The 25,141-nt window shown below is 39.3% G+C and overlaps 1 pseudogene; it reads left to right on the top strand.

Moving 5' to 3' along the window:
- The first annotated feature begins 9,588 nt into the window (after positions 1–9,588).
- The window catches only part of LOC117090845, a 60,097-nt pseudogene continuing 44,544 nt past the window's right edge, over positions 9,589–25,141 (top strand).

The raw sequence follows: 25,141 nt of genomic DNA, 5'->3' as shown, positions 1-25,141 counted from the left end.
TGATGTGGTGGATTTCAGATGAAATTTGAAGAATGAGTAAGATTTAATTATGAAGAGATTTCATTCTACAAGGGGAGTAAAGACAAAGGCAGATTACTATGATTTGGAAATACTTTTAAAAAATTTCCAATGGTCTGTTCTGGGCAAATGGAAGGTAGGATGAACCTACCCCATATGGCATCAGTCAGTAAACTCGAATCAGTGGACCAACTCTGACCTGTTTTGGTAAATAAAAAGTTATTGGATCCCAGACTTGCTATTTCTTTACACATTGTTTATGGCTGCTTTTCTGAGACAAACTGGAGAGTTTAGTACTTGTGACTCTCTAGAGACTGAGTGACAGCAAAATTCTAAAATATTTGCTATCTACTCCTTTTAAGGAAAAGTTTGCTGACTCCTGCTTTAAGGAATCTTTATGTGTCCTTAGAAAAGAAAAAGAGAAATACCTTGCCTGTGAGAAATTCCCAAAGGATTTTCTCTGCAGCAGCGATTCTTTGTTCTTTATTATTTTGGAGATAATTCATATGATAGTTCTTAGAATATAAAAGACAATAATGGTTTAGTGGAAAAGCAGGAAGATCTCAGTATTTCACAGCAGCTAAATTTCTGTCTCAGCAACAAGAAGAAGGTTGATTCACAATTTATTTAAATGACAGTAATCATGATACCTGCAATACATGACATTTTGTGTAACTTCAAGTATTATTTCATCTTTAGTATTAAACAATAAATCTTGATATTGCTTAGGATTAGGAGAAGAGTTAACTACGTAAGTACTCTTGCTATACACCTGATAGAAGAAGATATATTAGAAAGTCTTCATTCTTCTTCAGTACCTCATTTTTCCTTTATTCATCTACTCATTTATTTCCTCTTGGCCAAAAAGGCAATTCACTTCAAAAAGCTATATTACTGAAAAATATGATGGAAGACATAAGTCACATAAATTAGACAATTCAGAGAAGGCTGTTTCTAGCTCACCACTAATTTTCCTTTGATTTGTGCTTTTTTCCTTTTTACATAGAAGTCTGCATGTGTTTTGCCATAAGTCAGGTTAACTTCACACCTGATGATTAGTTCCACGTGACTGGTGAAAAGCATTGCTATACATAAAACATACCTGGTTTCAGACCCTATCAGCCTGTAAACACAATGATTATTTACTATGTCAATGTGATTCTAAAATAACTTTTTAAGACTTTTGTTATTTAGTGCTGAGGTAAAATTTTTTGAAACAGTTGGGCTTTCACTGAAATTGCTTGAGAATCATGAGTAAATCTTTTCACAAAAATAGTGAGAGCAAGTAGAGAAAACATTGGCTTTATCGCCTGGAGGTAAGAGTACAATACTACTTTTTTTTTTTCCTCTTTCTCTGGTGCTTCCGGTGCTTAGTTAAGAAGCTTTAAGTCTTTGTATGATCCTTGGGTGGGACCTGAAATAAGTCAAACAGAAGCTTAATTCCTGCTTCTTTTTGACAATGATTTTCTCAAGCTCTCTACTTCAGTTTTCACATCTGCAAAATTAAGCTAAAAATTTCTCTCAAAAAGTTGCTATGTTTTAAGTGTAAGAAAACACATAGTAGGCACGCTCTCATATACACAAACATTTTCTACATCAATGTTATAGACCCTATTTCTTACTGTTTAACAATATACTTAGATTAACATCCATATATTTAATAAAACAAAATTTTAATTGAAGGGAAGAAAATTATTAGGCAAATTATTTACCATGACCAAATTTGTCCATAATTACAGTTTACTCATTTTGTAACTTACCCAAATATCATTCTTTTATGATATATAACATACATTAGTAGATATCATTGATACTTCTTTCTCTGATAATGTCTACTGCTGTAGAGAAAAGACTTCATTAAATATCGTCAAAATCCTGCTATTTACACTGAATCCTGGAAAAGTGGTATTGATTATCCTGGAATCAATCCTGGAAAAGTGGTATTGATTATCATCTTACTTAGTGTCACATCTTCCTGGAAAAGTGGTATTGATTATCATCTTACTTAGTGTCACATCTTCCAGAATTTTTATGGGAGTGGTGACAATTGCCACTGCCTAGAAAGCGGCTAGGAATGAAGATTAAACAACTGCTTTGATTCTAGATTGTTATCACCCAGATTGAAATGACATAACACACTGCATAGAGAAGGCAAGCAGCTTATTGAGGAGGAAATCTCCTAATATTGACATCCTATTTATCTAAATCAATTCTAAAGATAAAAAAATCAAATCAGTGTTAATCAAATGGAATGCAAGCTGACCCTGAGTATAAGGGGGAGGAAATGTTACTCAAAACATGTGACCAGCTAGCTTTTATATCCTTTTACTTTCCTCCTATTAAAAATATATAAAAATAAAATAACTATAAATTATACATACACAATTTTCTGCTTCAATGATGTAGTTACCATCTGTTTTTAGGCAGAAAGTTACTTCTCCAGAAGCTGTACCATTGATGTATATTGTACAGTTGGGAGAAGCATTTCAAAGAACTAAAGAGAGTGTAAACTTCCAGTAAGTTCCTTTCCAAGATATTTCAGGGATGCTAACAATGAACCCTACTGAGGATCTGTAGTTGTTCTTTCTGGGAATTTTTTTGGAATTGCTGGGTTTCTTTTAAATACTCTTAAACAAAAGGGAAGGGTGTGTAATTGGAAAGAATGGCTCTGAGCCAGATCACAATCTGGTCGTGTGTGTGGTGTGTGTGTGTGTGTGTGTGTGTGTATAGAGATAGAGACAAGATCTGGCTATGTTGCTCAGGCTAGTCTCAAACTCTGGGCCTCAAGCAATCCTCCCACCTCAGCCTCCCAAACTGCTAGAATTACAGGTGTGAGCCACCACACCTGGCCCTCAATCTGGACTTTAGCCAACTGAGTGATCAGTTACTTGTTGTAAGAGATCTCCATTCTAGTGTTTTTGAAGATGACAGAAACCACTCAATGCAAGAAAAAACGTAAAGGAAAATGCCATGCTTGGTTACTTCTGAAAATTCACACGCTTTAGAGTTTTGTTATACGTAAGGTAGTAACAATCATACTATAAAAGTATCAAATTTAAAGAGTTTGTATGTTCTGTGTCAAAAATTGTTTTCTATCCCATCCTCCAAAACCTCCAAAACCTCCAAAACCGTATCTTGTAGATATAGATAAGAGAATTTAGTTTAGTAGATGTTCATCAGTCATAAGTGACCCCAATTTATAGAATTTATCTTCTGTTTTCTGTTGTCACATCAACCAGTCTAATGTAATTAGACACATGATGTAAATGTATTTTGTAGGTTTAAAACACGCCATCTGCTTGATAGTTATACATATTGCAACCACCATTTAGAGCCAGTGAAGAGACTAAGAGGCAGAAATGAAGTCCACAGGCAAACAGCCCGGGCGGCGCCCTGACAGCCCGGGCGGCGCCCTGAGCCTAGTTAAAGATCGACCCCGGACCTAACCGATTAAGGTTATCTATAGACTCCAGACATTGTAAGGACAAACGTTGTGAAAGTCTCTGTCCTGCTCTAATTACCAGTGTCTGCCACATATCTTAGTCCTGGGCCCAGTACAAACAATCCTCTATTTTGTCCCAACTTCCTGAGCCCCATATGCCTGCCCGACACAAACACATTAAGAAAAACAACACCTGGGGAAGCTCCAATAAGGTTACAACCGTTTGTAAAAGCGCAGGAACCGATAAGAAGGCTGCTAAAAGCATAACTTAACATTAACATGTAAACCAACTGTAATGCTGTAGCCTAGAGAAATGCCTTGTTCCTCTGTAACCTGACAAGTCCTGTTTACCTCGAGCTATAAAAAGCAAGCGCACTCATTGTTCCAGGCCCTCTTGTATGTTGTAGAACGGAGGGACCAAGTTCGAACTTGCATTAAAGATCCTTGCCGCTTGGCTTTGACTCTGGACTCTGGTGGTCTTCTTCGGGGAACAAACGGTCTGGGCATAACATCTGGGGGCTCTCCTGGGATTCCCCAAGCCCACCAGACCCCTGGATCTACTAGGATCGATCTGCTAATAGGTGAGCCGGCTCGTCTGTTTGTCTGTCTGTGTTCGTTCTGAATCAGCGGCTCTCTGAGGCTGCGGCTCGTCTGTTTGTCTGTCTGTGTCCGTTCTGAACCTGCGGATCTCTAAGTCCGCTCTGAGGCTGTTAGCCTGTCTGAATCCGCGGCTCCCTAAGTCCGCTCTGAATCTGTGACACGCGAGGTCTGAAGCTGAAAGCTGGCATAAGTCCTGGCGGACGCGCTATAGGACAGCCAGTGGAGACCGGTGGGAGACGTCCCCTGGCTCTCATCTGATTCTTGTCTGAATTTATTCTGACCCAGATTTCTGGTGCGCCTGCGACTGATGTAAACTTCTTGTTGATATTCCAGCAACTCACTTTTCCCTTGCAGGATCTGTTGCAGACGCCACTCCGGGCGCTACTGTTCAGGATGGGTAATACCCAGAGCACTCCCCTATCTCTCCTTACAAGTAATTTCAAGGATGTTAGGGCAAGGGGCCATGATCTTGGTATGGATATCAGGAAGGGAAAGCTAATTACTCTGTGCCGCTCCGAGTGGCCCGCCCTTAACGTAGGGTGGCCACCCGAAGGGACATTCTGTCTCCCTGTCATCACTAGGGTAAAGTCCAAGGTTTTCCAGCCTGGGCATGCTAATCACCCGGATCATATCCCATATATCCTCATATGGCAGGATATAGCTGGGAACCCGCCCCCTTGGCTGTCCCCTTTCCAATTAGCCTCTGAACGCTGTAAGGCACTGGTTGCTCGACCGCTAAAATCCAAGCAACCGACTGCCCCCCACCCCATCCTGTTCTACCGGATAGCGAGGACCCACTGTCCACAGAACCCCCTCCGTACCTCTCCCGGCCGCAGGCCTCAGCCCCCGCCCAGGTTGAGCCGCGGGAGGGAGCAGGCTGACGGGAGGTGACCAGCGCACCCGGACCCACTACAAGGGAAAGTAACTCTGAAGGGCCGGCGTGGGTCGTCTGTAAGCTGAGCGCTGGTCCCATGGGCCCCGCTTTTCTTTCTCTATACTCTGTCTCTGGGTCTTACTTCTTTTCTAAAGTCTCTCGTTCCACCTAACAAGAAACACCCACAGGTGTGGAGGGGCACGCCACCCCTTCATCTGGTGCCCAACTTGGAAGCTTTTCTCTAAGGTGAAGGTATGCTGGAGCGTGGTCATTGAAGACAAGTCGACGAGAGACTCCCGAGTACGTCTACAGTCAGCCTTGTGGTAAGCTTGCGCGCTCGGAAGAACCTAGGGTAACAATGGAGCAAACTAAAAGTAAATATGCCTCATCGCAGCTTTATAAAAATTCTCTTAAAAAAGAGGGGGAGTTAAAGTGTCTAGCAAAAATCTAAATACGCTCTTTCAAACAATAGAACAGTTTTGTCCATGGTTTCCGGAACAGGGAACTTTAGATCTAAAAGATTGGGAAAAAATTGGCAAAAAATTAAAACAAGCAAGTAGGGAAGGTAAAATCATCCCACTTACAGTATGGAATGATTGGGAGATTCTGGCAAAATCCTCACTTTCACCCTCTCAATTTTTACAATTTAAGACTTGGTGGATTGATGGGGCACAAGTGCAGGTCCGAAGAAATAGGACTGCCAATCCTCCAATTAACATAGATGCAGATCAACTATTAGGAATAGGTCAAAATTGGAGCACTGTTGACCAACAAGCAATAATGCCAAATGAGGCCATTGAGCAAATCAGGGCTATCTGCCTTAGGACCTGGGAGAAAAATCCAAGACCCAGGAACCGCCTGCCCCTCCTTTCACTGTCAGGAAACGAGAGGAGGGGCCAGCCTCAGGCCCCGCAACAAACTGGGACATTTAAAATTCAACGCTTTGTTCCTCAGCGTTTTCAGGAACAACAACCCCCACTGTCACAAGTGTCTCAGGGAATAAGCCAGTTATCACAATACAGCAATTATCCCCCGCCACAAGTGGCAGTGCAGCAGTAGATCTATGTACTTTACAAGCAGTCTCTCTGCTTCCAGGGGAGCCTCCACAGGGGTATACGGCCCATTGCCTGAGGGGACTGTAGGACTAATCTTAGGAAGATCAAGTTTAAATCTAAAAGGAGTTCAAATTCATACTCGTGTGGTTGATTCAGACTATGAAGGCGAAATTCAATTGGTTATTAGTTCCTCAATTCCTTGGAGTGCCAGTCCAGGAGACAGGATCGCTCAATTATTACTCCTACCTTATATTAAAGTTGGAAACAGTGAAATAAAAAGAACAGGAGGGTTTGGAAGCACTGATCTGGCAGGAAAGGCTGCATATTGGGCAAGTCTGGTCTCTGAGAGCAGACCTGTGTGTAAGGCCATTATTCAAGGAAAACAGTTTGAAGGGTTGGTAGAGACAGGAGCAGGTATCTCTGCCATTGCTTTAAATCAGTGGCCGCCGCTACCAAAGCAAAAACTGGAGGCTTTACACTTATTAGCAAAGGAACAATTAGAAAAGGGACACATTGAGCCTTCATTCTCACCCTGGAATTCTCCTGTATTTGTAATTCAAAAAAAAAAAAAAAAAAATCAGGCAAATGGCGTATGTTAATAGACTTAAGAGCCGTAAACGCTGTAATTCTACCCGTGGGGCCTCTCCAACCTGGATTGCCCTCTCCGGCCATGATCCCAAAAGACTGGCTTTTAATTATAATTGGTCTAAAGGATTGCTTTTGTTTACCATTCTTCTGGCAGAGCAAGACTGTAAAAATTTGCCTTTACTATACCAGCCATAAATAATAAAGAACCAGCTACCAGGTTTCAGTGAAAAGTTTTACCTCAGGGAATGCTTAATAGTCCAACTATTTGTCAAGCTTTCGTAGGTCAAGTCCTTCAACCAGTTAGAAACAAATTTTCAGATTGTTATATCATTCACTATATTGATGATATTTTATGTGCTGCAGAAACAAGAGACAAATTAATTGACTGTTACACATTTCTGCAAGCAGAGGTTGCCAACGCAGGAGTAACAATAGCATTTAATAAGATCCAAACCTCTGCTCCTTTTCATTATTTAAGGATGCAAATAGATAATAGAAAAATATTAGCCCCAGAGGCAACAAAAGAAATTAAAATTGTGGAAGAGAGAAAAAAAAAAAATTTCGGTCAGCGCAAATAAGTAAAATAGATTCTTTAGCCCCACTCCAACTTTTGATTTTCGCCACTGCGCGTTCTCCAAAAGGCATCATTTTCAAAATACTATCTTGTAGAGTGGTCATTCCTTCCTCACAGTACAATTAAAACTTTTACATTGTACTTGGATCAAATGGCTACATTAATTGGTCAGACAAGATTACAAATAATAAAATTGTGTGGTAATGACCCAGACAAAATAGTTGTTCCTTTAACCAAGGAACAAGTTAAACGAGCCTTTATCAATTCTGGTGCATGGCAAATTGGCCTTGCAGATTTTGTAAGAATTATTGATAATCATTACCCAAAAACAAAAATCTTCCAGTTTTTAAAATTGACTACTTGGATTTTACCTAAAACTACCAGACATAAACCTTTAGAAAATGCTCTGACAGTATTCACTGATGGTTCCAGCAATGAAAAAGTGACTTACAGAGTTGGTTGCAGTCATTACAGTGTTAAAAGATTTTAATCAACCTGTTAATATTATATCAGATTCTGCATATGTAGTACAGGCTACAAAGGATGTTAAGACAGCTCTAATTAAATATAGCCTAGATAATCAGTTAAACCAGCTGTTCACTTTGTTACAACAAAGATAGGACATGAGAAATAGAGGAAGGTGATAACCTGGGGAAGAAGTTTTGCTTGTGTTTCACTAGGAGAAAATCAGCTTCCTATTTGGATACCCACTAAACATTTGAAGTTCTACAATGAACCCATCGGAGATGCAAAGAAAAGCGCCTCCACGGAGACAGAAACACCGTAATCGAGCACCATTGACTCGCAGGATAAATCAAGTGGTGATATTAGAAGAACAGATAAAGTCACCACGCACCAGGAAGGCAGAGCTGCCGACCTGGGCACAGTTAAAGAAGCTGACACTGTTAGCTAGAAAAAGCCTAGCCAGCGCAAAGGTGACACAAACCTCAGAAAAAAAAAAAAATGCTGCTTGCAGCTTTAATGGTTGTATCAACGGTGGTAAGTCTCCCCATGCCTGCAGGAGCAGCTGCAGCTAATTATACCTACTGGGCTTATGTGCCTTTCCCACCCTTAATTCAGGCAGTCACAAGGATGGATAATCCTATTAAAATATATGTTAATAATAGTGTGTAGGTACCTGGTCCCACAGATGATTGTTGCCCTGCCTAACCGGAGGAAAAAGAATTGATGATAAATATTTCCATTAGGTATTGTTTCCAGTTACAGTGTGACTGGAATACTTCAGATTTTTGTATTACACCCCAAGTTTATAATGAGTCTAAACATCACTGGGACATGGCAAAACGCCATCTACAGGGAAGAGGAAATTATCTCACTTTAGACATTTCTAAATTAGAACAACAAATTTTAAAGCCTCTCAAAGTCATTTAAATATTGTGCCTGGAACTGAGGCATTAGATCAAGTAAAAAAAAAAATTCTTTATGGATTAAAACCCCACAACTTAGATTAAGTCTATTGAGAGCTCTACTGCAGTAAATTTTGGAATTATGTGTCTCTGTTTAATTGGTTTGTTTTTAGTGTGCTGGACCAGTCAAAGAATCCTATGCCACAATCGAGAGAACAAACGAGCCTTCATCGCCATGGCACATTTATATAGAGAAAAAGGGAGAGAGAATGTTGCGGGGAGTCAGAGACCTTAAATGGAGGGACTGGCTGAAGCCACGGCAAAAAAAAACATAAAATATGAAGGTTTCATGGACATTTTATTAGTTCTCTGAAATTAATACTTTTGTAATTTCTTATGTCTGTCTTTACTTTAATACTTTTGTAATTTCCTATGTCTTTGCTTTAATCTCTTAGTCCCATCATCTTCTTTGTAAGCTGAGGAGGATATATGTCACCTCAGGACCCTGTGATGACTGAGTTAACTGCACAGATGGTTTGTAGAGCATGTGTGTTTAAACAATATGAAATCTGGGCATCTTGAAAAAAGAAGAGGATAACAGTGATGTTCAGGGATCAAGGGAGGTAACCTTGAACTGGCCGCCGATGAGCCGGACGGAACAGAGCCATATTTCTTCTCTTTTTGAATGCAAATAGGAGAAATATCGCTGAATTCTTTTTCTCAGCAAGGAATATCCCTGAGAAAGAGAATGCGCTCTGAGGGTAGGCCTATAAACGACCCCCTTGGAGGCGTGCCGCCTTTTACAGTTGAAGCCGAAGGGATGAAATAAGCCCCGGCCTCCTGTAGTGCTCTCAGGCTTATTAGGATGAGGAAATTCCCACCTAATAAATTTTGGTCAGTCAGGTTGTCTGCTCTCAAACCCTATTTCCTGATAAAATGTTATCAATGACTATGCGTGCCCAAAATTTCATTAGCAATTTTAATGTTAACACCATCCTGTGCTCTCATCCTGCCCCCACTTACTTTATAATATTCTATTACTTTGTAAAGTTTGTAATCTCAGTGTCATGATGACAATGGTAAAATTCCTCTATGTTTCCCCTGTTAGCCCCCTTCCTTGGACCCCTGCTAAGTCTACTATTTCTGCTTACCGTAGGACCTTGTGTTATTAACAGAATTTTGCGGTTTGTCAGGGAAAGGTTTGACACCATACAGCTCATGGTCCTCAGAGCCCAATACCAACCTGTAAGCGCTGAAACAGAATCAGACTTATAAGACCCAAGACTGGCTCCAGATGTACCTGAGAAAGGGGGGAATGAAAGAGATCAAATGAAGAGACTAAGAGGCAGAAATGAAGTCCACAGGCAAACAGCCCGGGCGGCGCCCTGAGCCTAGTTAAAGATCGACCCCAGACCTAACCGATTAAGGTTATCTATAGACTCCAGACATTGTAAGGACAAACGTTGTGAAAGTCTCTGTCCTGCTCTAATTACCAGTGTCTGCCACATATCTTAGTCCTGGGCCCAGTACAAACAATCCTCTATTTTGTCCCAACTTCCTGAGCCCCATATGCCTGCCCGACACAAACACATTAAGAAAAACAACACCTGGGGAAGCTCCAATAAGGTTACAACCGTTTGTAAAAGCGCAGGAACCGATAAGAAGGCTGCTAAAAGCATAACTTAACATTAACATGTAAACCAACTGTAATGCTGTAGCCTAGAGAAATGCCTTGTTCCTCTGTAACCTGACAAGTCCTGTTTACCTCGAGCTATAAAAAGCAAGCGCACTCATTGTTCCAGGCCCTCTTGTATGTTGTAGAACGGAGGGACCAAGTTCGAACTTGCATTAAAGATCCTTGCCGCTTGGCTTTGACTCTGGACTCTGGTGGTCTTCTTCCGGGAACAAACGGTCTGGGCATAACACCAGCATTATATATATATATATATATATATATATATATATATATATATATATATTTGGGGGGAAACAGACTCGTCCTTTGTTGCCTGGAGTGCAGTGGTGCAATCTCAGCTCACTGCAACCTCCACCTCTTGGGTTTAAACAATTCTGGTGCCTCATCCTCCCAATCAGCTGAGATTACAGGCACGCACCACCACGCCCGGCTAATTTTTGTATTTTTAGTAGAGACAGTGTTTCACCATGTTGGCCAGGCTGGTCTAGAACCCCTGACCTCAAGCAATCCACCCGCCCCGGCCTCACAAAGTGCTCGGATTACACGCATGAGCCACCGTGCCAGGCCATAAATAAATATTATCACAAGAAATTAAATCAAAGTAATCTCACTTTTAATTGGCAAAAATTTTTTTAAAAACTCAAATTACGTGGTATTAACGAAAAAGAGTTTAAGCTTTACAATACATTGACAACATAGTAACATTAAAAATTAAAAGCAAGGCCGGGCGCGGTGGCTCAAGCCTGTAATCCCAGCACTTTGGGAGGCCGAGACGGGCGGATCACGAGGTCAGGAGATCGAGACCATCCTGGCTAACACGGTGAAACCCCGTCTCTACTAAAAATACAAAAACTAGCCGGGCGAGGTGGCGGGCGCCTGTAGTCCCAGCTACTCCTGAGGCTGAGGCGGGAGAATGGCGTGAACCCGGGAGGCGGAGCTTGCAGTGAGCTGAGATCCGGCCACTGCACTCCAGTCCTGGCGACAGAGCGAGACTCCGCCTCAAAAAAAAAAAAAAAAAATTAAAAGCAAATATTATGTTACAGATTTGAAAACCACCCAGGTAGATCCTGCGCCTGGCCAGCCCCGCCCGGTCTTCCGTCCGGCCCACCTGACGGTCACGCGTCTCTCCTCCTCCCCACTTTGTGCCCGGCAGCTGCCCTCCAGCTTTGGCTCAGTGGACTGGCTCTCCCAGAGCAGCTGCTCAGGGCCAACTCACACCTCCAGGCCTGCCATGTCTGGCAGGGGAGCCTCCCTGGCCCGGGTCAGATATCCGGCACCCGGGAGCCCCCTCAGGCCGTCAGCATCAAGGAGGCTAGGTCCTCAAATCTGCCTGCTCCGGAAAGGACCACGGCTGGGTTGAGTAAGGGGCCAAACACCTGGCGGCCCCCAGTGTCTGCACTGCCTTTACCACTGAGTAGGTCGGCGACTTGGAGACCGTCTTCTGGCACCACCAGTACCTGGGCCCTCTAGAGCGGAAGAGGCTGGCCAGGGAGATGCCACTCTCCGAGGTCCAGATAAAAATCTGGTTTCAAAATCCCCCGATGAAACACAGAGGGCACATGCAGGACTCTCAGGTGAATATCCCTTTCTCTGAGTCACTCCACGGTCCCTCGGCTTTCCACTCACCGTCTTCTGGCCTTCCCAATGGCCTGCAGCTGCTGTGGCCTTGGGCACCCCTGTCCAGGCCCCAGGCTCTGATGCTGCCCCCTTGCTCCTTCTGGGGTCTCTGCCTAGTGGGACAAGAGGCCCTGGCCTCTGCATGGGCTTCCTGCTCTGGGCAGCCTCTGGCGTACCATCCCCCAAGACCAGGAAGTGGTATGCATCCGCTGGGACCAGCCCTGTTTACTGGGCCCTAGGGCCTGTCTGCTCTGTCGGAGACAAGGGATGCATTTTGAGGAAGCGCCTCTGACTCCATGCCTCCCACACACGCGGCCTGTGCAGATGGCACCTGGCACCTACCCGGAGGACTCAGCTGTTCTGTTTACATCGTGGCGGCACCTCTCACCCTGACCCACGCAAAGGTTCTGGAGATTTCTGGAGAATATATTTATTAAAGCCACCTCTTCACTGAAAGTTACCAAAAGGGTCAGTTTAGGAAGTAAATGAAGAGTCAGTGAACAGAGTCAAACGCAGAAGTGGGTTTGTTATGGGTAGGGCTTTCAACATATGATAAAAGGATAATTTGTTTTTTAAAGTGTCGGAAAAAACTGGTTTTCTTGGAAAAAGTAAAGATTGTAAGTTTTGTGTGTAAAAAAGAAAACTGTGAAGGATTGGGAATGCAGGTGTCGTGTTTATAACTTTATGGTTCGAGTTCCTTTTAACAAGGACTCCAAAGCTGGAAAGCAGGAGGGACAAGGGTGAAAATTAAGACTGGGTGCTGGGGCCCTGCAGTGCGCTCTATGCCTTGTGTGAGCTGGGACTGTGCCCGCAGCCTGCTGGGGGCTGCTCTTCTCCCGTCAGGGAAAGCGGGCCAGCTGGGACCTGCTGCTGTGCCTGGACCGAAGCCTCCAGCATGTGCTCATCTGTCCCCCTCCTCGCAGCAGCCTCAGGACAAAACAGAATGACTCAAGGACAGCACTTCCTGCAGAAAGTCAGGAAGTGCCCAGGATGGGACGCATGGAAGCCCCTCCCGGGTAGTCCTCCCCCTCATTTGATGGACCATTCTTGGTGCAGACTCTTCACTGCACGCACCGAAGCTTAGACAAGCGCACATTCGTCCATGTCGCCCCAGAGTGCCCAGCAGGCAGGCAGCTCGAGGCGCCCAGACAGACGGGGTCAGCCTACGGGATTGTGAGGCGACTTGTGAAACCGACCCAAGCATCCCAACAGGAACAAAAGTGTGGTCCTGCGGCCATGTCCACAGTAAGTTCCACTTTCCCCTTGCTCTTTCTGTGTTGTTGAAGGTGTTTACAACCAGCATGTGCTTTTATAATACAACCTCAGGTAAGAGTGGAAGAGCTGCTGTGTGTCCTGGCGAGTGATAATGTGACAGAAACCTGGGCGAGGCCCTCGGAGAGCAGTGGCTGGACAGGGGCTCCTGGGTGGGGCTTGGACAGCACTGATTTGTGGATGTGGAAGGGGCCACGTTGTCCGTGATAAAAGTATAAATGTACCGCCAAAATAAATAAATAAATAAATCACCCAGCACTTTGGGATGCCCAGATGGGTGGATCACTTGAGGCCAGGAGTTCAATTCCAGGAAAGCCGGTCTCTACCGAAAATACAAAAATTAACCGGGCGTGGTAGCCTGGGCCTGTAGTCCCAGCTACTCAGAAGCCTGAGGCACGAGAATCGAACACCGGAGGTGGAGGTGCAGTGAGTAGAGGTGGTGCCACCGTACTCCAGCCTAGGTGACAGAGCAAGACTCTGTCAAAATTAAAAAAATATATATATATACAGACATATATATACACACATATATATATACACATATATATAAATCAATTGGAAGAATGTGCATCTAAGAAGTTGCCACATTACAAGATTTTTGTATCTCAATGGTAGATTGTGATAAAATGTGTTTGACCAGTGAATTAATTCACAGAACACATTAGGTTAAAAAATAAAACAAGAGTGAATTTTATAGCTTTTATTAAAACTGTGGCCAAAAAGTGAGCCATATAGAGGGAGCCTGTTGTCACTGCAACAAGAAGGGAAGAACAGAGTAGCTTTTCCTGTACACTCTTGGATATTACAAGAAACAAGATTCTAATCGCATATTGGCAACTATTGCAAACATAGATATTTGTGGATTAATCAGTGCAAAGTAGGTACATTTTGTTTGGGCCTTTATATATTTCTCTACATTCTCCCCCTTTTGTACAGTGCTTTCTCTCTACCTTCAATAAAGAATCACCTACCATTTTGGCAGAGGTGGGTGGAAAGTTTCCTAGCTGAGCCTTAAATTCCTCCCTGTGGGGATCTCAGACTAAAACTATATATTCCTTGATATTAGGAATATAACAAAGATGTTATTTTTCATATTAGGGTATTTTTCATACAGTAGTTTGCTGAATGGTCTCATTTCTTCTATGCTAATTTGTTAAAATGATATCGATTCAAATGATGAAATAATATATAAATAGGATTCATTCAATATTGAAGTATTACAAATACTTAGCAGTGTTCCATTTTTTGAATCTGTTGATTCAATCCTCATAATCCATTTGTTTGTTGTCATTTCACATTTAAAAAAGGCTACTTGATTTTCAGTAGCTGAATTTTCACTGCATGTGAGTGTTTACACTATTTAACTTATATTGGTAAGTTATCTGACATGACTTTTAGCGTGTATGCTACCTTATGTCATTCTGGGTAAAAGTGTCTTTTATTTTGACTTCTACAAATTGATACAATAAAGAAAACTGGAAAAAATAGTTTACCACTATTTTTTTAACACAATTTTTTTTTAAAAAAAGCTTTCAATTAGAGAAAGCTTTTAATTAGAGATGTTACTAAAATTTTTAAAAAGCAAAATTATAGAAACTTGCTACCCTTTGGAATAAACATAATCAGCAGTATTAATAATTTACCAAATATAAGAAACTATAAATAGCATTATCAGTGGCAAGTAATGCCATTATGAATGCTTTCTTTGTTGTTGTGAAGTGGGATCAAAATATTACTTTATATAGAATTTTTTATCATTAATTTTAAAATAAAGGCACTTTTAGTGGTTGAATATTATAAGGAGATGATTATATATTATTTTTAAATTTTAGGAAATTTAGTAATCATTTTTTAAAGAAAATTGTAGCCATACTGAAAAAATGATTGAATATCTTATAAATAAAGTTCTCTAGTTTGTTCCAATTGCAACTGAATCCTACAATGTGCTATTTGTCTTCTCTTTATGTTGAAGTCCTTCCGCACTTGCTTTTCACGTCTCTCCATTAAGATGTATGACTATTCTTCAAATGACACCTGAATAAACAGCAGTTAAATCTAATGTATGGTGCTTAAATGTATGATAGGTCACCAAATATATAAAAACTAGTCTCGTAAGTTTTAAAACAAAATAGCATATTAACATAGTATTAACAAGTAGTATTAGATAATCCCATACCTTTAAAGAAGTTCGCAGTGAAATAGTAAATGTGACGAGAATGGAAGTAAAATAGAGAAAGATAAATTCCGTGTAACCTTTGGGAACCAGTAATCTGCTCTGAAGCAACCAACTACATAAAGGTCACATCAAAGCAAGAATACAGTGACCCTGTATAAAATATTGGAACAGTTTAATGGAATATTTTGTGACTTTCAAAGGTTATAAATCTAAACACTGTACCAAATCTGAACTCTCTTGAAATCAAGTGCCATTAAGACTACCCTAATCTACCACTCAGACATGTAATTATGTCAAATTCCAGTGTTATATCTTCATAATAGACATTTCCAGGGCTTAAGCACACTCCACACATGAAAAGAATAATGTATGTATTCTGAAACATCAACTAATAGATCAATGACTTTTCTTTGGTTTTGTTATACATTACGATTCTTTATTTGTCTCTCAAATTTCTGCCTTTGTTATTAAGCTTATTTTAACTACTCTTTGAATGAGTTTAATTTATATAAGCAGGATGTAAATATCTGTAAAATTAAAAGTTAAAATAATTGTTTAAGTCCAGCCCCCTTCCCTCCCTCCAGCAACTCTTTACCAAAAAAAAAAAAAACCCAACAACAAACAAACAAACAAAAACCCACCACCAACCAAAAATAACCCAGCAGTTTTGCAAGCCTTTTTATGGAAAGGGGATTTGAAAAGAACAGTATTTGGGGTGCCAATGCATTGGGAGATGTACTCATTAAGCAGCCTACCTTTCTTCCTTTCTGGGATGTTCAGAGTTCTGGGCACATAGGTGTTTTACTGAAGATAGTTGGGCACCAGTTTCACCCACAGGTACAGTTATTGCCTTAAAACAATACAATATCCTCATCATCCATATTGGTCTTGATACTTCCATGACTAGTGCTAATAGAAGGGGCATGGAAGAGAAAAGTTGTTGGCAGGTAATCTCATGTTCCAATGGCCTTTAGTTTCCGTGTGTATTGATTTCCCATAGAATAATACTCCAGGTATATCTCTGTCTACTCCTCTTTAAAGAAAGAATAAATGATTAGATTGTTGAATTAGGGAAGGGGAGTTAGGGCTACATAGCTCAGCTCCTTTCTACTCATCTTCAAGTTTTATACTTCCGTGACACATTCTGTGATAAGCCTCATAGTAGAGACTCTAGTCTGGTGGTGGTAAGGCTGTGGATTTCCAGGACTTCTTGTGACTTGTAGAAATGCATATTGAGATTTGTAGCAAATGCCACAAAACTCACCACCATCAAAATTGTTTTCTTATATTTCCCAGAAACTTTTCAGTTAGGAGACAGCCTGTGGCTAATTTGGTCCAATGTCTTTTAAGGTGAAATAAATAGCATAAGGCATTTCCAAGAAGAATAAAGATAAGCTCTTGAGTGATTATTCTCTCTCTCTTTTGCTGATCCATCAACTAGCAGCTGTTCCAGATGGTACAGCTACAAGATGGTGGAGCTTTAAACCTAAACATGCCTGGTTCCAGAATCACTCCCCCCCACCCCACTGCCCCAACCACATCTGCCCATGCGGTTGTTTTGTAACCCAGCCAGGATCAGCTTTCTGAGTGTATGACTTGTGAAGGTGCACAGGGGTCTGGGATTAGAAACTCTCAGTGTTTGATTTAATGTTCTGTTGTTGCCATCTTAAAATTCTTAATATTTTTGAACAAGGGATCTCATATTTTCAAAGGCTGTATAGCTAGTAACGACCACAGCAAAATCTAGAAAAACAAGTTATAACTAGCAGAGAATTTTTACAGCTGACAATAAAATCCACTCCAGCTAGTATGAAAGAACAAATGCATTTATTTAAGAATATTATTTAGGTACGGGAATTACATACTAAACTTCTAGAAACCATACAAATAGGAAAACTGTACAGTCACACCACAGAAATATTTTATTGAAAGCCTGAAGCAGCAGCAGCTTTCTGCTCCCCAAACGTACAGAATGCCAGGGACCAGATAACAGAAACCCTTATATGGCTACTATTAAAAACAAACAAACAAACAAAAACCTCCAAAAAAGGAAACAAAAATATTTTCTGACTTTGCTTAATAGAGAAGCCTCATGACCTCTTCCACATAATTTTTAGTTCAGCCTTTCAAGTCTTATATGGGAGCCTGCAGTGTAGAACTTTGTCACTTTTGAAAACTTAGCTTCAAAAGTATAAGAAATGAGATTTTACCTCGCCATTCCCCAGTTTAAAGAATATATGTTGATCGAACCAATCTGCAATATTTACCAGAGACAGGACTGACCTGCTTTTTAAAATTTTTACATATTTATTTATCTATTTTTGAGATGGAGTCTCGCTCTTTTGCCCAGGCTGCAGTGCAGTGGCATGATCTCAGCTCACTGCAACCTCTGCCTCCTGGGTTCAAGCAGTTCTCCTGCCTCTGTCTCCTGAGTAGCTGGGACTACAGGTGTGTGCCACCATACCAGGCTGATTTTTTTTGTAATTTTTGTAGAAATGGGATTTCACCATGTTGGCCAGGCTGGTCTCAAACTCCTGACCTCAGGTGATGCACCCACCTTGGCCTCCCGACGTGCTGGGATTACAGGCATGAGCCACTGTGCCCGACCCAGGATTGGCCTGTTTAATCTTGGGACTCAGAATTGGGAAGCCATCCCAAAGACTCACCCCAAATTAATTAGGATGCTTTGTATATGTCTTTAAACATATCTCCTAATTATTTATTTTTCTCTGATACCACTAAAATCAATTGATATCCACATATCATCTGGCTTTTTTGTTTTTTTCTAAAATTTTGTCTATATAAAATCTCTGTAAAAGCATCTTTAAAAAAACAAACAAAAATGCATCTCTGATCATGATGTTCCCCTGCTTAACCAATCCTCTATTTCAAAACAAACCATTGCTTTGAAGATGCATGTAACGTCTTAACATGGTACACTAGTCTCTCTATCTTCTGCCCTTTTCTTTCTATTCTCATGTCTTTTCACACTCCATCTTGCACTCGATCTTTCATCCATATTGAACTATTTTTTTCTAGCCTATAAGCTTCCTCTCTCTATGCAATTCTTTTGCATTCAGTGTTCTCCCACTTTTTCCAAATTCTGGGTGCCTTCACTTGGCTAATTCCCATTCTTAGATAAGGATTTGGCTTAAATTCACTTCTGGGGTTTTTTCACTGTCTCCCTCTCCCAGGCCACAGATTAGTATGACCTACTTTCTGATTCCCTTGCATTCTTTACTTTTCCTATGTTAAGTGCATGGAAATTACTTGTATAATTGTCTATATTCTCTGATAAACTACACACTCTGTGAAGACTGAGGATATGATTGTTTCATGTATCAACACATCTTTATACCTAATAAAATTTCTCAGAGATAATGTGCTATCGACAAACTTATGAGAAATAACATAGAATGAATAGATGAGTGAGTGGATGAATACATATATCAATGATTAAATGAAAGGAAATGTAGCTCTGGCTTCTAAGTGTGTTTTATACTATCCAATGGTTCTATTTGTTATATAGCAAGATACTATAAGTTCTGGAGACCTAGGTTTTATCTTTGGATAGTCCATGGGTTTATTAATTCAACAAAAATTTATCATAAAAGTTACTATATGCCTAGCCTTATGGCTTTGTGTCTTTGTGTACCCAAGCTAAATATTCAGGATCTCAGTTTCATCATTTGCAGTATCAGAGTAATAATATTTATCTGAAGAATAATATTTATCTGAAGTTTTTTGTAAAACTCTAGTTTTACAAAAATATTAATTTTGTATTACTGTTAGTATTGTTAAATAGTTGAGTTTCCTATTAGATGGTGTTTGTATTATTGACAGTGTTTTAGATAATTTATTCCTATTAAAATGTAGATACATGACTTACTTCACTATTATATAAGCAGAATATGTTGAGACTGGTAAATAGTTTAGAATCAAATTTTAACTTAATTAAAACATGCTCTGTATTATTTGTCTAATTTATGGCATCCATCCCAGAGACTTAAGGTAGAATCACATGTTTTATATTTCCCTTAGTTTTGCAACCTCAAAAAAAATCCATACTCAGACTCAAGTTTTGGACTGCTCTACAACTGCATTTATCTTACATCAATGCAATTGCATTGTCCATCGTACCATCTAAATTTGCCTGTCTGTCTGTCTATCTATCTATCTATCTATCTATCTATCTAATTAGCTGTACTACTGTGTTTGTGCAATCTATCTCAGAAATAGTAGTCTAATCCAGATTAAAATTGAATTGAAACTCCACTTTCCGACATGAAATGAATACAGGGAAAAATAGAAGTGATCAAGAGGAAGAAGAATGTATGTGTGAACATCTATCATTGCAAACTCTACTATTCCACTTATATGTTGTATTATTGTATTTCTCCCAAAGTCAGACCTTGCATTTCAAAGAAGTGTCGTTGCAAATTAAATTTATCTGACTGCCAGTCAAAATGCCCATTATGGGCACAATTTGCATTTTAAGGAATACTTCCATTGTTATAAAATTTCAAACATATTTTGAACATAATTCATGGCTTCAACCTTCCATAGATAACCCTACTATTCATTCCACATTACTGATACAGACCTCTACAAATTTTTCAGTTATCTGTTTCATATTTAATACCAAACATTCTCTTTTGATTTCATATACATTGCTCCTTTTTGCCAAAAAAGGTCTTAGGGAATTTTTTATGTTTTGTTTTTTAGGGTTTTTTTTCTTTATGTTTTTTCCTGACATTTTTGCCTAGATATTTTTTCTTTCTCCTGTGGTTCACTAAATACTTTCCTGACTTATTTGACTCCTGCACCCTTTTATGTCACAAGGTATATCCCTCATCCATGGTGCATATCACATTTGTAATGTCACTTTACTTTTTATGTACAATTGATTAATGTCTGTGTCACCCGGTAGATTATATGAACCAAGGGAGCATGTCTCTTCATGCTCACAATTTTAATTTCAGGATCTGGCCTATTAATTTACACATAAGAGGTTTTCTATACATGGTTTAGAATGAGTAAATGATTCCCCAATCCCTGGGTTATGAGGTAGGTGAATTTATAAGTCAAATTGAGACACATAGAGTCAAGTTAAATACATAAAAATATCATTATTATATAAAATATAAGGACAAAAATATAAGAAGGAACAAAGAGAGTTGAGAAAGGATGCTGCCATTCATGGTGCCTCCTACTTTATGACACTCTACTGTAATTCTCACTGTAAATTCATGTGGTTTTTATTACTATCATTTTACAACTGAGAGACACATGATGCAAAATGTTTAATTGGTTCAACTTCCTATCCCTAGGAAGTGGTGAGGATGAGCTGTGTAACCCAATCTAATCACCTCCAAAGCCCAGTCTCTTTCCACCACTCCATGATTGAACTACTTGCTTCAGAACTTCTGATTCTCTGTGAGATTCTCTTCAGCTTAGGGCTTTGACCTCTGGAGTCTAAAGAATGAGTTATGTGGAAACTGTGAGTTTAATCCTATCTTAGACTCACGTCTTCTTAATTGCGTTTTCTCTCCCTTTTCCCCATAAGTGCAGTCACAACTTAAATGCTTCTGCAATTGTTGATGACTACACTTATAACATGCCAGATGTTATTTCATTTAAATTATGCCCACACAGTGCAGGTGCAAAATGGAGGCCACAATTGCACAAATTTGGACTTAAGTAGTTCTACGTTTTCATTTAATCTCTATGCTTGGCTCAATGTAAATCATTTTCTTCACTTTTTTCCCCTACTTTCTAACTGCCTACAAAACTTTTAAAATATATTACTTAAAAGTTCTGAAAATTGAGAATGGTACATATATTTTTTAGAATAAAAAAGCCTTTGCCTCTTAGGTAGACTTTGCATTTCCCCAGACTGCAAAAAGAATTACCTTGCCTATTTTTATTTACACAAATATAATATGGCTAATCCAGCCATGCTTTCCAAATAGAACACTTTAAGGAACATGGCCATAAAGCATCAAAAATCGATATCAAATGGATCTACTACAATCCCACAATTACTCTCATTTAAGAGCTGAACCTTTCCACATTTCTCTTACTTTTTCTTAAATGTGTTCTCTGTTCATTCTTCCATGCTCTCATGTCCCAAAATGTAATACTTGTAGCTTTGTGTGGCATCTGCATTGGGGGTCTATTGGCTCTTATACCTGAACTAGTAAGAAAAGAAAAGGAAAAAATCTAAAATGTCGATAAAAATGCTCATCCTAGGATACATGCTAGATGACTATTTTATAGCTTCTGACCAACTACTGTATTTCATTAAACCCAAGATGAGATCAATTGTATGGCACACTATTATTTTAATTTTCATTAAAAAAACACTGTAAATTAAAATGTATCTCAGTATTTTCTTATTTTTTATACTATGGAAAAATATTTTTGGAATCAGTTTAGACTTGCATTTAAAAATGTATCACTCTTGTGTATACATTTAAAAAGGACATACAAGATAAATAATTTGGTTAAAGTCTTGCAAAAATATTTTTGGTTTAGTCTGGCTCTTTGGAATCACCAGAATTGTCAATCTCTTTATTTTACCTCAGAGTAACATCTATTGTGAACATCAATAGTATTACTAATAAAATGATACAGGATTCCTTTCAGGAATACTCTGGTTTTGTCTCTGAGATATTTTTCTATGTCAATTACTGCCATTCTGCAGAATTTTGTTGTTCTCTTGGACTTTTCAGAAGATATTACGGAATATCTTTTGGCAACAATGATAAACCATATACCTTTTTCTCAAATGGTTTTTAAATGCCCTGTTGATACAAAGCAAGGGTTATGGTTGTTGAAGGGTGGCAGAATATGCCACCCCAAAACATGCCACTTTGGCATAAAGATTATTTTGAGATAAAGGCAATTATAAATACCACAGATGCAAGAAGAAAGAGCACTCTGACCTTCCCCTTTCGCTGTACAAACGGACTTTATTGAAATAATTCTTTTTTTTTTTTTTTTTTTGAGACGGAGTCTTGCTCTGTCGCCCAGGCTGGAGTGCAGTGGCCAGATCTCAGCTCACTGCAAGCTCCGCCTCCCGGGTTCACGCCATTCTCCTGCCTCAGCCTCCCGAGTAGCTGGGACTACAGGCCCCCGCCACCTCGCCCGGCTAGTTTTTTGTATTTTTTAGTAGAGACGGGGTTTCACCGTGTTAGCCAGGATGGTCTCGATCTCCTGACCTCGTGATTCGCCCGTCTCGGCCTCCCACAGTGCTGGGATTACAGGCTTGAGCCACCGCGCCCGGCTGAAATAATTCTTATCTTCCTTTAGCCTCCGCATAGGGTTTAGCTACTTTTACATAATTGCCTCTCTTTGTTCAACCTAGTATAAAAACATGTAGATTTGGCCACTTCTTTGGATCTTCCATTTTTCATGAAAGCTCTCAGGTCATTTAACACTTATGTGAAATACATGTTTATACTCTTCTCCTTTTAATTTGTCTTATATCAATTTAATTCTCAGACCCAGCCAAAACTCTAAGAAGGTAGAGATAAAATTTTGCTTACCCTACGTTGTCCAACTATGTCATAAGAAATGACAGCTAAGGTCCCCAAAGCACAGGTAATTGCTTCTCCTGCTTGGCCTATGACAATGTTAAGAGGCATCAACATTTTAAACAATTTAAAATATAAATATGTACATATAATACATAAGGCTCCTTTTTAAATAAAATTTGGGTAACCCAATAGCAATCTAAGATTGACTAGGGTTATATCATGCCTGGGTAAATGGTTTTATTGGATATCTGCTGTCGTGTTTCTATTACACTAATATGAGGTTCACCTATCCAGTGAATTATCATACTATAGATTTCCGCTCTGGAGATGATAAGCTTAACCATGTGTTCCTTGTTTTTCGAAATCTGTGTCACTTCATCGTTGCATCATGCTCCTTCATATAATAATTTAACTTATCTATCCCAATAGTTAAAGAAGTATTCACTAAGTACTGCCCCAAGGAAAGAAGGAATTACACAACTAACATTTTATGGTCACCTATCATTATGAACAAGTGATAGTTTTAGATCCGCTTTTTAAATTAAATCCCAGGAACAATTTAATATTTTTAATTGTCATCTTTAAAATGAAGTAATAAGAGATTGCTTTGGTTATATAATTTAATCAAGATAATCCACAGTAGAACTTATATATTTCAATTATAATTGAAACTTTTGATATCATTTTAACTTATCTTCCTATTCTAAGTTTTAATTCCATATATGCTAACCAACATATATTGGTTTTTCTTATTTGTTATGCTATTTTCATTTAATAAATGCTTCCTTTAACATCTCTGAACCACCCCATGTTTATACTTATTGAAGGGCAAATCACACTTCAATGTTTCATTTTGGGTTTTATGTACCTGGAATGATTATATGTTCATTCCAAACAAGGCCCAATTAATAAAGTCCCTTAAAAATCTGATCAAGTTTCTTGATCATAGCTAAAATTTAAAATTGTGTAGGAATAGGCAATAAGGATGAGGGACTAAGATCAAAGACTATGAATTTGGGGCACTGTCTTAATATTTTCTTAGGAGATACAGTAGTATGTAGAAAGCAGCAACCAATATAGGCAATAAGGATGAAGGACTAAGATCAAAGACTATGAATTTGGGGCACTGTCTTAATATTTTCTTAGGAAATACAGTAGTATGTAGGAAGCAGCAACCAATATAGTAGAAGAAGAAAAGGTAATGTTCCTTTTGAAAGGCACACCCCAGTATAATGCTGAGTTTGACCATGAGAAAGGCAAAGACTGCTACATCATCTGCTTTTTAATTAGAAAAAATAGCTTTAGAATATAAATGCCTTCACTGCCACGGAGTTCATTTATATAGAACCTTTCTTAAATGTAAGGTAGAAAGAATTATGTGCTGGTGTTTTACGTATCAGCAAAAATATTTAGAAAATTTTGTATTTAAAACCTGCATTATATGAACCAGAAACTAAAATTTAAGTTAAACAAGTAAGCTGATTTTATCTGATCATAAAAAGAGGGAGACTTACGTCTCTATATTTTTCTTTTGCCTAAAAGAAATCTACTGATTATTCTCTCTGGATACATACGTGTTGTCTGGAAATAGGGGATGAAAGGTTGCCTGAGGCTGCATTCTCTGCATGAAATTAGCAGGACCAATTATCTTCATTTCCTGTAGGGTCTGTATTATATTTTCCAAATAGAATGCCAGAAGATATTGTTGTATCTAAGTCTTAACATTTAAAACTTTGTCAATGTAGCTATGAAAGTTTGCTACATAGATCAAGACAAGCATTGACTTTTCCTTCTGTATATCTATGAAAGTCCCATATAGCATCTTATTCTGATATAAAGCTGTTTTGTCTGTATCGAAGATATGTTGTTTAGTGTGGCCACCTTTCTGAGTTACCTTAACTCCATCTGGATAACTTGTTGGAGCTTCTCCATCAGCGTGTGATGCTTCATTTTGCGCTTTTCTGTTATGGAGATGGCATCTTTCCTTAAACTTCAGGAACTTTTTTTTTTTTTTTTTTTTCCTGCAGTTTTTGTACCTCACTCAGCCTTTATGAAATAAAAGAGGGCCTTGCTCTGGTTTAGGCTTTGTCTTTATGGAATGTTGAGACAGGTTTGATCTATTCAGATCACTAAAACTTTTTCCATATCAGCAATAAGGCTGTTTTAGTTTCTGTGTTCATTTTTGTGTTAATTGGAGTAACATTTTTAATTTCCTTCAATAACTTTTCCTTTGCATTCACAACTTGGTTAACTGTTTCAAGCAAGAGGTCTAGCTTTCAGCCTGTCTTGGCTTTCAACACACCTTCTTCACTAAGATTAAT

Source organism: Trachypithecus francoisi, unplaced genomic scaffold, assembly GCF_009764315.1.
Source record: "Trachypithecus francoisi isolate TF-2019V2 unplaced genomic scaffold, Tfra_2.0 Lachesis_group11, whole genome shotgun sequence".
NCBI classification, from domain to species: Eukaryota; Metazoa; Chordata; class Mammalia; order Primates; family Cercopithecidae; genus Trachypithecus; species Trachypithecus francoisi.
Note: the sequence above shows the minus strand (reverse complement) of the source record. Positions and strands in the feature narration are given on the sequence as shown.